The sequence below is a fragment of the Stegostoma tigrinum genome, chromosome 40, assembly GCF_030684315.1.
Source record: "Stegostoma tigrinum isolate sSteTig4 chromosome 40, sSteTig4.hap1, whole genome shotgun sequence".
NCBI classification, from domain to species: Eukaryota; Metazoa; Chordata; class Chondrichthyes; order Orectolobiformes; family Stegostomatidae; genus Stegostoma; species Stegostoma tigrinum.
The window spans coordinates 20,521,042-20,531,786 of NC_081393.1; the positions used below are offsets into that span (position 1 = coordinate 20,521,042).

Sequence of the window (10,745 nt, forward strand, 5' to 3'; positions counted from 1 at the left end):
CATTAACAGGGGGATTGAGTTTAAGAGTCGTGAGATCTTGTTGCAGCTCTATAAAACTTTGGTTAGACCGCACTTGGAATACTGCGTCCAGTTCTGGGCGCCCTATTATAGGAAAGATGTGGATGCTTTGGAGAGGGTTCAGAGGAGGTTTACCAGGATGCTGCCTGGACTGGAGGGCTTATCTTATGAAGAGAGGTTGACTGAGCTCGGTCTCTTTTCATTGGAGAAAAGGAGGAGGAGAGGGGACCTAATTGAGGTATACAAGATAATGAGAGGCATAGATAGAGTCGATAGCCAGAGACTATTTCCCAGGGCAGAAATGGCTAGCACGAGGGGTCATAGTTTTAAGCTGGTTGGTGGAAAGTATAGAGGGGATGTCAGAGGCAGGTTCTTTACGCAGAGAGTTGTGAGAGCATGGAATGCGTTGCCAGCAGCAGTTGTGGAAGCAAGGTCATTGGGGTCATTTAAGAGACTGCTGGACATGCATATGGTCACAGAAATTTGAGGGTGCATCCATGAGGATCAATGGTCGGCACAACATTGTGGGCTGAAGGGCCTGTTCTGTGCTGTACTGTTCTATGTTCTATGTTCTAACTGAATTTGCAAATTAAAACTTAGTTGAGCATGCCTTCTGATGATATCACAACATGAATATCAGTATAATTGAGGATTCTATTAGTCAGTGACATCAGCTGAGTTATCTGCTTGTTGCCATGTTATCAGGGTTAAAGGTAAAGTCTTAGCACGCCATTTGGCGACTCCTTAGAGAGAGACAACTGGTTATGATTTAACCTGAAGATCACCATGCCTCAGGGAAGTAGAGGGGTTGAGGCGAAGACCCTTTGTGGTAAGCTCACTGGTGTGGCAATTGAGCCCTCTCTGCAGGGCATCACTCTGCATCACAAACCAACTGAATTTGAATAGAGTTTAGGATTGGAGAGCAATCCATGCAATTATTTTTTTAATGAATGTTTCTCACTGGGACTCTCTCACTGGTAAACATTTTAAAAGCCAGCTCAGCCATACAGGCGAGATCAGTTCCTGGTCTCAGCTGAATTTTTTGACGTGGGGTGGGTCAGCGTTAGGAGTTCAGTGATTGGAATGAATTCTCATGAAGTTAGCGAGAGGGATACTACACGTGAATAGATCGATGTTTTGAGAAGAGGATGAGATACGAGCAAAAGTTTAATTGATGTGGAAGACCAGCCACAATCATCATCGACGGTGGAGCAGGCTTGAGCGGCCATGCAACATTGTGCTGCCGCTATTTGACTTGTTCTGTGGAAAGGAAGGAAAATGGTCCAAGTGTCAAAAATGATGAAGACCACATCATTCTACAACCTCAAAATTTGATTGTGTTCAGCATATTATCACTCCTGGTACCCCTAAATCCTGGTCTATCATCTCAGCAGCTCGACTCTGCCCATAAGCTGGTTACTTGTGACATTTTTGAGGTATCTTCCCAAGTCTGAAAATCATTTTTGTTTTTGTAGAATCAGAGTTGGCCAGTGTGGAAGGAGGTCGTTTGGCATATCATAGCTCTTTGAAGTAACTCCCCAATTCGTCCCTCTCTGCTTGGCAATGACTTGAACCACTTATAAAATCTCTTTAATGGAGGGAAACTTTGAAGGCGTCTGAAAGGAGTATTCACAATCCCAGAATACAACTGAGCCTTATTAAGTTGTTAGTTCTGACGGTCAAGAGCTTGATGAAAGAGGATTGTTTTAAAAAGTGCCTTAAAAGAGAAAACGTACAGAGGCTAAGAGGTGTAGGAAGTTAGCGAGTTTTGAGAAGATTTGTTGCTCGGGTTGAGGTTCGGGATGTGAGTTTGCTCGCTGAAGGTGTAGGAAGTCTCTTCTTGGGTTTGAAGCCGACACAATTAAATGTTTGGCAACGAGTAGTGGGCCGTTTAAAATCAAGAGTGGGCAAGAGGACATAATTAGACGAGTGCAGATATCCTGAAGTATAGTTGGACTGGTGGAGATTACGAAAATAGCGATAGGCATAGTCAAGGAACGATTTGTGAACAAAAATGAGAATTTAATAAAATTACTGTTAATAGTATCAGTCAGGTAGAAAGTACAGAGAAGAGGATTTGGTTCAAGGTGAGACTCGGGCAGTGGAGTTTTAGACGACGTCAAGTTTTCAATGGGCAAATGTGGGACTCCAACAGGGAATGCATTGGAATTGTCAGGTCCAGAAGTGAAGTAGTTCCAGATGAAGGTTTCACTGCTAATGAGCCAAGACAAGAGACAGGTCGGCAGGATTGAAAAGATGTAAAGAGACAGCTTTAGGGATTGCATGAATGTGTGGTCGGACGTTCATCATGGGATAAACAAGATGCCAAGGTTGTGCTGAGACAAGCGTAATATTACATTGTTGCCAAGGCGGAGTAATGCAATCAGTAGGTAGTGAATAGAGATTGGTGTGGGGACCACAAAGTGGTCTTCCCAGTTTCAAATTGTTATCTCTACATAGTTGCGCAACTTAATGTTCTGTTCAAAAGGCATTACTGACAAGGAAACAGAAGTTAGCCATTTGTTTACTTGTCAATATATCTTGATTTTTCCACCATGTTCTCCAATTAATAACACAACATGTGCACTGTCCGAACTGAACTGTTCAAACCTTAAAAGGAGATGTTAAAATTGTGGAATATAAAGTTAAATTTATTTCATTGAAAATTTGAATAAATTACATAAAGGTTTGACCAAGACTGCAAGGAATTAGATGGAACATCAGATGAATAAAACAAGCAGTAGTAAGGTGGTATTAGCTGGACGTTCCTGAAGAAAGAGAACACAGCCAACCTTTCTTCCATCAGGGGGATTAATTGTGTGGTGTCAGACACAGTCGATTCAATCATTCCTTCTGTCTTTACTGTCTGACTATACTATGGTTGTAATATTTCCTTTTTTAAATGCTCAAGGTTAGACATACTTCACTTGACATTCTCATTTTATAAATTTTAAGAAGTTGACTTATTGTCAAGTCACGGTAGGATTGAAAACACATTCTATAAGTGTTTGAAGTCAGAAGTCACATGACACCAGCTTGTCGTCCAATAGGTTCATTTGAAATCACACAAGCTTTTGGAGTGCAGCCCCTTCATCAGGTGCAGTTCGTGAGGTGACCACAGGGAGACAGCTTATCAGCAGAGAGATCAAAAGATCATAGAATTGGCGTGAGTGGAGTGTCAGATAATAACTCTATACAGGTGACCAAGAGTGTTAGAGGCAAGTAAAGCGTTTATAAAGTCAATGTCAGTGCTGTGTTGTCATGATAATCAGGCAGCGCAACAGGAATGTACAAAAGGTGACATCTCAGGTCAGACTCTGACTTGTAGTTTAGAGGCTTGTGTTCAGAATCTGTCTTAGAGTTTTAACCTTTATTTCAAAAGCAAGAATTTATAAGATACCACACTGACTGTAACTACAAGTTGTGTGTTTCTTCAACAAAATATCTGCAAACAAACAAACATCCTGGATGAAGACTTATTATCTGACACTCCACTCACACCAGTTGTAGGATGTTTTGATCTGTCTGCTTATCAATTGTGTGTCTGTGTGTTTACCTCCCTGACCGCACCTGATGAAGGGACTGCACTCCCAAAGCTTGTGTGATTTCAAATAAACCTGTCAGATTATAACCTGATGTCATGTGAGCTCTGACTTTGTCTATCCTAGTCCAACACCAACACCTCCACATTATAACTGTTTGGAACCAAGTCAGTGCAACAGGTACATATCGAACATTTGACTTCGGAAGAATGCCTCGTACTGAAAAATTCATTAATAACAAAGGATTTCTTCATTATGCCATCTAGCGTAACATGCTGCGTCTCACAGTCACAATGAAAGGATGGCCACTTGAATTTAGCAGGGCCAAGAACAGTTATGGACATTTTTAGCATGGGAGGAGGCCATTCAACCTATTTTATCTGTCCCAGCTCTCTCCCAGCACAAGAAAATTAATCCTTCTCTCGAACTCATTCCACATATTTCACAGAATTGAAATATATAGGTACATACTTAGGAGTTTTTAACATCAAGTGAGCAGTTCTCGCACTTCACCTTGTCACTAAAAATGGAAAACGTGACTTACAAAGAGTGGGTCTTTATTTTGTTCTGTTTTGATGATGAAGCAGATGCAAGTTGAAGTGCTGGAACTGGCCTCTTGAACTTACCAACTGTTGAACGTGTATAAAATGATTTATGTGCGCATCTACTAAAAGCAGTTTTATGGAAGGAAAAGGTACCAAAGAAGATTTGGTGTATTGTGCTTGATGCTATGATACGCCAACCTGTGAAAACAGAACTCTACGACTGTGAGTGTTGAGTTCTGAGAGAGGGCTATCTTGTTTGAATTTACATTGCTAAGCCTAGGCCTATTTTCCCAACAGCAAAATTGGTAATCCAGCAAGAAATGGATATTTCTCACATTTGTTGGCTGTAAGTGTCTGTTTAAAGTTTCCTTATATACAGGTGCTTAACCTGCTTTTCCAGTTGGAACATTTGTTGTGCCAATGAAAATTTTTTGAATGGTTTCACCTCCAGTTTTCCTGTTTATACATATTTGGTATTTTTTCAGGGTAAGGACTATCTGCAAAATCTGAGATTGGGTTTTGAAAGACAGCAGCCTTTGTTTTGGAGAGATAATGGGAACTGCAGATGCTGGAGAATGCGAGATAACACCGTGTGGAACTGGATGAAGACAGCAGGCCAAGCAGCATCTTAGGAGCACAAAAGCTGACGTTTCGGGCCGAGAACCACCTTCAGAAAATGGGGAGGGGGTGCGGGTTCTGGAATAAATAGGGAGAGAGGGGGAGGCGGATGGAAGATGGATGGAGGAGAAGATAGGTGGAGAGGAGAGTATGGGTACGGAGGCAGGACAGGTCAAGGGAGCGGGATGAGGGGAAATAGGGGTGCGGCATGAGGTGGGAGGGGGGATGGGTGAGAGGAAGAATAGGTGAGGGAGGCAGGGACGAGCTGGGCTGGTTTAGGGATGCAGTGGGAGGACAGGAGATTTGGAAGCTTGTGAAATCCACACTGATACCATTGGGCTGCAGGGTTCCCAAGCAGAATATGAGTTGCTGTTCCTGCAACCTTGGGGTGGCGTCATTATGGCACTGCAGGAGGTCCAGGTTGGACATGTCCTGTCAGGAATGGGAGGGGGAGTTGAAATGGTTCGTGACTGGGAGGTGCAGTTGTTTATTGCAAACTGAGCGTCGGTGTTCTGAAAAGCGGTCCCCAAGCCTCTGCATCGTTTCCCCAATGTAGAGGAAGCCACAACGGGGACAGCGGATGTTTTGGATATTTCCTAAGCATTGATTTTCATTCAGAGTTGGTTCGATTTTGCTGAAGCAATAGACATAACTCACTATGACGTAGACAATGTCAGAGTTAATGTTTCGCGTCCTGTGACCCTTACTCAGATCTCACTCTTCACTGATGCTGCCAGACCTGCTGAGCTTTTCGAGCAACTTCTGCTTTTGTTGCTGATTTACAGTGCCCACAGTTCTTTTGTTTTTTACGACACAGACAAAACTCTATCTCTGCAGGTAGCATGATGCTGTATTCTTCAACTTCCCTGCCTTTTTGTAATATAATATTGTCTGTTTAGGACAGAAGTGGCTTTTTTTGTTTGTTTTAACTTCTGCACATGCTTTCTATGCAGGTTAAAAGTCTACACCTTTTCAGTTCACTGCAGTGCTGCATAATGAAGACTTGGAACATATTTTTTATAAAGTAGAAAATCAGTGTGGTTTGTTTTCCAAAATGTGATGTGTAAGTGCAACACTTAACAGTGTGTTCATCAAACTCTTGTTTCCTTTGATCTTTGTGTTGCAGAAATTTCTAGAATCATTTCATATATATTTTTCTTGATATATTTTAGCAGCTTTCCCGGAGCAAGTCTGTTTTCCTTCGGATGAGACGACTTTCAGACATACTCCCTTTATTATGAGATTTAATTGGGGTAAAATGAGGAGGATTTTTATTCACTGAGACACACATGACTTTCTGTTTAAAGCATTGGAAAAAGCATTCTGTTAGGACTGTCATGCTATCTGGTGTTTGTACCAGGCTTCCCAATTAACTGCAAGTGATTCAGGATGCTCATGGATGCCACATGTTATTACAAGAGGAAATGAACATGCAAGTAAGGATTTTATACCACATTTATACATAGCATGGACTATGCAGCATGGATGCAGTGACTGAGTGAAATGGGAAGCAGTGACTGAGTGAAATGGGAAGCAGTGACTGAGTGAAATGGGAAGCAGTGACTGAGTGAAATGGGAAGCAGTGACTGAGTGAAATGGGAAGCAGTGACGGAGGGAAATGGGGATGCAGTGAATGAGGGAATAGGGATGCAGTGACTGAGACAAATGGGATGCACTGACAGAGGGAAATGAGATACAGTGCCTCAGTGAAATGCTCACAGCGAATTCCCCCTCCAGTTCAGACCTCGTCACAGTGACTTGCCCCCTCCGTCCTGACCCGCTCACAGCGAATTCCCCCCTCCATCCTCACCCGCTCACAGTGACTAGCCCCTGCAGTCCTGACTTGCTCACAGCGACTTCTCTCTGCAGTCCTGACCCGCTCATTGCGACTTGCCCCTCCGTGCTGACCCACTTACAGTGGCTTGCCCCCTCACTCCTGACCCGCTCACAGCGACTTGCCCCCTCACTCCTGACCTGCTGTCCATTGAGGAAACGAAGCAGAGGCTTGGGAACCGCTTTGCAGAACACCTCCGCTCGGTTCGCAACAAACACCTGCAGCCTCACAGCACTGGGGGCACAGGTTCAATTCCAGCCTCAGGCAACTGTCTGTGTGGAATTTGCACCTTGTCCCTGTGTCTGTGTGGGTTTCCTCCAGGTGCTCCGGTCTCCTCCCACCGTCCAAAGATGTGCACTGTAGGTGGATTGGCCATGCTAAATTGCCCATAGTGTTCAGGGGCGTGGGTCTGGGTGGGATGCTCCAAGGTTTGGTGTGCACTTGTTGGGCCAAAGGGCCTGTTTCCACACTGTAGGGAATCTAAACAATCCTGTTCCCACATCTCCATGTTATAACCCTGCTGATCACTGCCCACAGAGATGTTTGACAACAAAAGGATAACAATAATATTCAAACCCAGTGCTGGAGATGTATTTTAAATGAGTATTTTAAATACACTGAGGCCAGTGTCGATCTCCAATTCAACTTTTATTTACAAATGAACTGTCTTCAACTTTAGCACTGCCTCATGCAGAGATAGTTACCAGGGTGTCAGCATCTCTGACCCTCACACTTGTTATCTGTCAGCCAGGGCTCCCTGATTTGGGCTGTTAATATGGACCAATCAGGCAACTCATATTCTTTGAGGTCAAACTGGCTGACCTGGTCACAAACCAGTGCAGTGTGTTCATCGAAAATCAAACATGTACCAGAAAGGTAACATTACATACCCGTGTAAAGGAAGGCATGAGGCCAAACTGGGGAGGGAAAGGGAACTGCTTATTGGGGGTGGCCCAGAGAGTGGAAGAAAATCGAATGGGAAGAAGACCGTTTGAGACTGAGGGAGAGAGATGTAATTGCCTGATTCAGGAATTCCATTTGCGAAATGGATTTTTGTGTATACACCATGTTCAGTTTCCCCGATCTTCATCTGTACTCCTCTAAATCATTAGTATCTGAAATTTCTGTATCATTTCTAAATGTTCTGTCTCTAATGTTATGCTGTTGGAATTGGTTGAACTGCAGAGATATCACTTACTTGCACAAATGCGTTCAGTGAAATGAGCTGCATGCTATATCTGTATTATTCTTCCTGATTCTATTATACGCATACAAATTAAAGTTAGTTCCACTTTTGAACAACAAACTGCTTTTAGATGTACGATGTATCTCATTTGCCTGCCACTTATTCTTGTTGATGAGTTGTGTTTCTGTTTTGTGAAGAAATATGAATGAGCTGGAGCACTCATGGCAATGCCCAATGTGGTGATCTTCCAACATTGCAGCTGGAAGGTGGGGCGGGGAGGGGGATGGGTTTCACAAGAACTATTGCAGAGGGAAATGGAGAGACAGGTGATGTATGTGGCAGCACCGACACAGTGAGGAGAATGAAATGCAGCCGGAAGGGGAATCTGGCTGTATTCTCAAAGGCTGAATGGAAGAGGACAGAAAGGATTCACTCAGAGGAAGAGAAGATCAGACTGGACTGATTGTGAAACAGGTAATAATCATTGGCAAGTTACTGATAGGAGGGTGAATCAATCGGGCTCACTTTAAGACTGTTTACAGTTACCATATAGTTCCTGGGAGATGTGTAGATCAGGCCAGGCTCATACAGAAACGCTTCCCGGAGTAATTAACACGGAGACCCCACTGGGAAAGAGTGAGGGGTTGGCCGTCCTGCTTCCACTGCTGCTGGTGATGTCCAGGCCAGTCATTCTGGCCAGAGACTTCAGCTGCATCATCGGCACGAATGAACAATATGGAGGGTATGACAGTGAACTGGACTCGACGTCCAGATTTCTGATGGAAACGGTTAAAGTTGCGAAGCTGCATAACATCTTCAGCACCCCTGCAGACTGAGCATAGAGTAGAAACGCCTGGTCATAGCCAGACGGGTCTATCCACCCATTGGATAGATTTCCCGTTTGCGCCCACACGTCCTCGATCATATCCATTGAAGTCAAGCCGTTGTTCTTCTCTGACTACTGCCTCCTGCTGGCTGACTGTCACCTACAGGATGGCCAGCGGGCTGGCAAGGGGACATGGAAGCTGAATGTGAAACTGTTGACCCCAGATAAATCAGGAAGAAGCTCAAAAGAGAGCACACAGGTTGGAGAACGATGAAGACCCTTTTTGCACTCGGTGGGAGGCAGTCAAAGGGAATACCAAGAAGCTCTTTGTCCTGAAAAGTGTTCAGAAGGTGAGAGAGAGTTGGGCAAAACTGTTCAAACTCCAGAAACCCATGCAAAACCTACTCTTACTACAGACAATTGGGTCACTGTCACGGAGCAGCCCCAGGAGGTGTCGAGGCAGCAAGCCTCACTCTCTGCCTTGGAGGCCTCCAAGATAATTTTGCGGTTCAGGGTCTGCACTGTGGACCAAGAGAGAATAACAGTCAGAGACAGACAGCACTGAAACAGACCGTTTGGTCCAACTTGTTCATGCTGACTCGATATCCTAAATAAATGTAGTCCCATTTGCCAGCATTTGGCCCATATCCCTCCAAACTCTTCCTATTCATTTTCCCATTCAGATGGCTTTTAAGTGTTGAAATTGTACCAGCTTCCAGGCCCCTCTCTTGCAGCTCATTTCATACATACACCACCCTCTGCATGAAAATAATGTACCTTTTTAGATCTTGCCCCTCTCACTTTAAACCTATGCCCTCCAGTTAAGGCCTATCCCACCCCAGGGCACAGGCAATGTCTATAAATCCTATCCATGCCTCTCACGCTGTTCCTAGTCTCCATCAGGTCATCCCTCAGCCTTTGATGCTCCAGGGAAAATAGCCCCAGTCTGTTCACCCTCATCCTTTAGCTTTAACCCTCCAACCCAGTCACCATCCTTGTGAATCTTTTCTGAAACCTTTCCGGTTTCACAACATCTTTCCGACAGCACGGAGACTGGAATTAGATACAGTATTCCAATGGAGGCCGAATCAGTGTCCTTTAAAACTGCATGTGACCTAATGAGATGTGTTCACGTTCCTTCTTGAAGATGCTAAAGGAGAGCTCTGTGCTCCGCAGCCTCAAGGATGAACATAGCTCGATAAGTTTGTCTCAATCTGACATCCTGAAGCTCAGCAAATCCTTTTAAGCCAGTCCCTATGACACTATGCCCACAGACAGTGCCGTGACTCCCAGTCATTCCTGTCCTCGATCCTGGGGGTCTTCGACAACACCACGCAGGAGAGCCTGGACCGACCATTAAATAAGGCCATGCTCGGTGTGAGACTGTTTTGTGTCCCTGTATAATTACTGGAGGTGTGTCAATGAGGTGAGGGCAATTGTCAGACCGTTTACAGTCAAGTAGGACTTCCTGTGAGTTGTGCGAATGAGGCCAGGGCCACTGTGAGACCATTTCCAGTCACCGCATCATGACGCGGAAGCGTGTAGATGCTGCCAGGCTCCCTGTCAGTAACCAGGTGGTGTGTCCACGAGGCATAACTGGGATGCACTAAAAGCTTGGGGCATAACTGGGGCGATGGGGCTGCTGCTGCCGAGGCACAGTCGGGAAGGACCACTGTCTGAGGTTTTCCTGCTGAAGGTAAATGAGGGTCCATTCAGTTATCGGACCCTCCCCGTGTCTCACATGTATGTAAATATTTTTGTTGTATGTCTGAGAGAGGTCTTTGGTTCATTGGGTGGAGCCAAAGTCCAATGCTTTATTTGTTTATTTGATACGCAGCTGGACAGAACGCAACTGCAGTTGTGACATTGTACATATACAAAGAGATTTCTTGTGAAAAAGGTGTATTTTTCAAATCAGAAATGTGACTGGGAGGAGTGTGGATGAGCCCAGGCTCACTGTGGGTCTGGTTACGGTCACCACATTGTCACTAAGATGTGTGTATATGAGGCATGGCTGGCTGTGAGACTGTGAAAAATCACTAATTAATAAGAGTTTGTTTCTTCAATTATTTGTTGGATGTGTGTGTCACTGACTGGTCCAGCATTTATTTTCCATCCCTAATTGCCCTGGAGATGTTGGTGGTGAGCTGCCTTCTCGAACCGCTGCAGTTCGCCT

General features: G+C 44.6%; 1 long non-coding RNA gene across 1 annotated transcript in view; it reads left to right on the forward strand.

Moving 5' to 3' along the window:
• Positions 1-4,790, forward strand: part of LOC132206644 (uncharacterized) — a 211,604-nt gene extending 206,814 nt beyond the window's left edge. Inside the window, exon 4 of the long non-coding RNA XR_009443073.1 lies at positions 4,591-4,790. This is a non-coding gene — a long non-coding RNA (uncharacterized LOC132206644). The remainder of the gene's footprint in view (positions 1-4,590) is intronic.
• Positions 4,791-10,745: the final 5,955 nt, after the last annotated feature.